We start from the raw sequence: 2,590 nt of genomic DNA on the forward strand, positions 1-2,590 counted from the left end.
TCACAGCCCCTGTTCCCCCTTTTCTCCTGTCCCTTGTCCCTCTGTCCCCTGCAGCTCAGAGGGTTCACATCCCCTTGTCCCCCTTCTCCTGTCTGTTGTCCCCTGCAGCTCAGAGGGTTCACATCCCCTTGTCCCCCTTGTCCTGTCCCCTCTCCCCCATCCCCTGCATCTTGGAGAGTTCAGAACCCCTTGACCCCTTTTTTTCCTGTCCCTTGTCCCTCTGTCCCCTGCATCTCAGAGGGTTCCCATCCCCTTGTTCCCCTTCTCCTGTCCCGTGTCCCTCTGTCCCCTGCAGCTCAGAGGGTTCACATCCCCTTGTCCCCCTTCTCCTGTCCCTTGTCCCCTGCAGTTCAGAGGTTTCAGAACCCCTTGTCCCCCTTCTCCTGTCCCTTGTCCCCTGCAGCTCAGAGGGTTCAGAACCTGTTGTCCTCCTTCTCCTGTCCTTTGTCCCTCTGTCCCCTGCAGCTCAGAGGGTTCAGAACCTGTTGTCCTCCTCCTCCTGTCCCTTGTCCCTCTGTCCCCTGCAGCTCAGAGGGTTCAGAACCCCTTGTCCCCCTTCTCCTGTCCCTTGTCCCTCTGTCCCCTGCATCTCAGAGGGTTCAGAACCCCTTGTCCCCCTTCTCCTGTCCCCTCTCCCCCATCCCCTGCATCTTGGAGAGTTCAGAACCCCTTGACCCCTTTTTTTCCTGTCCCTTGTCCCTCTGTCCCCTGCAGCTCAGAGGGTTCAGAGCAGGAAGGGGCACTTTCCAGCCTCAGACCTGCCCACCCCACAGCCCTGTCCCCCTGCACAGTGACTGTCCCCACCAGCCCATAATGCACACGTAGGTGCCTGCACCCCATTTAGGTTCCCCCAAGCCACTTCACCATGGAAACCCCATGGTTTTTTTGGGGTGTTACCAAAGCAGGTTGGCTCTTAATTGTGCTCAATGTCCAAAATGGGGTTGGCCTCATCCTGCAGAGATGTGGGGACAAGCTGCCTCCCCCCCTCCCTCCAACTCCCCACAGGTGCTGTGGGGCAGGCAAATTGCCTGCAACCTGTGATTAAGGAGAAAACGAGGAACACCTGTGTCCCGTCCCCGCCCCCAAAGAAATGTGCCCTTAACGAGTGTGCTCTCACAGATGTGTGGCCTCCAAAACCTCACTTTCTTGTCCCCAGTGAGCAGGACAGGCTGGGGGTTCCCTTTGTCCCCCAAATCCTCCCCTTTGCTACCTTTGGATCTCCATCCACCACGAGGAAGCCCAGCTTGAAGGTACCCACCACCCTCCACTTCTCTTTTTCTCTCTCTCATGCTCCAATTCCCTCCTTTTGGGCCCCGATCTGATCTTTCCTGGGGATGTGGGGATTTTTGGGAACGGGGTTCCTGGAAGCGGGGTGCAGGCAGACACTTGGCAGAGTTGTTGTGTTGTGTTGTGTTGTGCTGTTTGGCAATTCCTCCAGCAATTCTATTTATTTTCTTTTCTGCAAAGACAATGTCTTCCACGGAAACAGGCTGAACTTTGGTGGGTTTTGATATGGAAATGCTCTGGCAAGGAAGCAAAATGTCGCATGTCTGTAACGGCCCCATCCCTCGAGAGCTGGGTTTTCAGGGAAAAAAAACCCACATTGGGAGTTTGAAAACTTGCCCAAACGCACTAAATACCAACAGGAACGGCGGCCACCAGCAGCATCTTGGCGTCGCGAAGAAAAATCTTAACATTTTGCTTTCCTGAGGAAAAAAAAAATAAAATAAGGCTGGCTGGTTGTCAGGAATGCTGCTGGAAAATGTAAACCTTCGCCTTTCGAGCTTTTTGGGGGATGTTGTGGTGGTTCCGCCGTCGCCGGGTGTCTCAGCCCCTTTGGGGTTTGGGTTTTCAGAGCTGGGGGGGGTGTTTTGTTTCATTTTTGGGTTTTTTTTTTTCATCCTTTAATACCTGGTGTAATGAGGGAGGCTGGTTTTCTCACTGCAAGGTGGGTGCCTCCAGAGCCTGCCTCCTTCTCTGATTTTCAGTTGTTGGGTTTTAGTTTTGAGGGGATTTTAGCCACGTGTTGAGCATTAGGAGTAAATTTATCCCCTTAGGAGACCCCCAAATAATCGCCCCACGGGTGTGGGTCCTCCTGTACCTCCTCTGCCTCACCCAGGCTGGGTCTGCACATCCTTGGATGGATTTTACGAAAGCAGGGGAGGCTTTAGGTGTATATTTTGGGCACGAGGATGGTGTTGGAGGGGCAACCTGGGCATCGACAGCCCGGCTGCGGGGTGTTAGTGAGGAGCAGGAGGCTGGAGTTTGCATTTTTCCACCCAAACGAGCTCAAACACTGCGATCAATTTAAAGAATAGGCTGTTGTTTTGTTTGGTTTTTTTTTTTCACAATTACCTCAGCAGTTGGGTTTTTTTGGGGTTTGGGTTTTTTTTTGGGGGGGCTAAATTCATGCGATAAAATGCGTTAAGTGTAACAGCACCGCAAATAAAAGTTCAGTTGGTGGAGAAAGCCTGATTTAGTGTGGAGATAAAACAAGATAAAACAACGGGAAAAATTAAGTGGGATAAATAAATTCTGGCGGAGAGAGGCTGGGGTGGGGGGGGGGGGAGGGGGGACAGGGGGGGCCGGT

This window comes from Calidris pugnax, unplaced genomic scaffold (genome assembly GCF_001431845.1).
Source record: "Calidris pugnax isolate Ruff unplaced genomic scaffold, ASM143184v1 scaffold97, whole genome shotgun sequence".
NCBI classification, from domain to species: domain Eukaryota; kingdom Metazoa; phylum Chordata; class Aves; order Charadriiformes; family Scolopacidae; genus Calidris; species Calidris pugnax.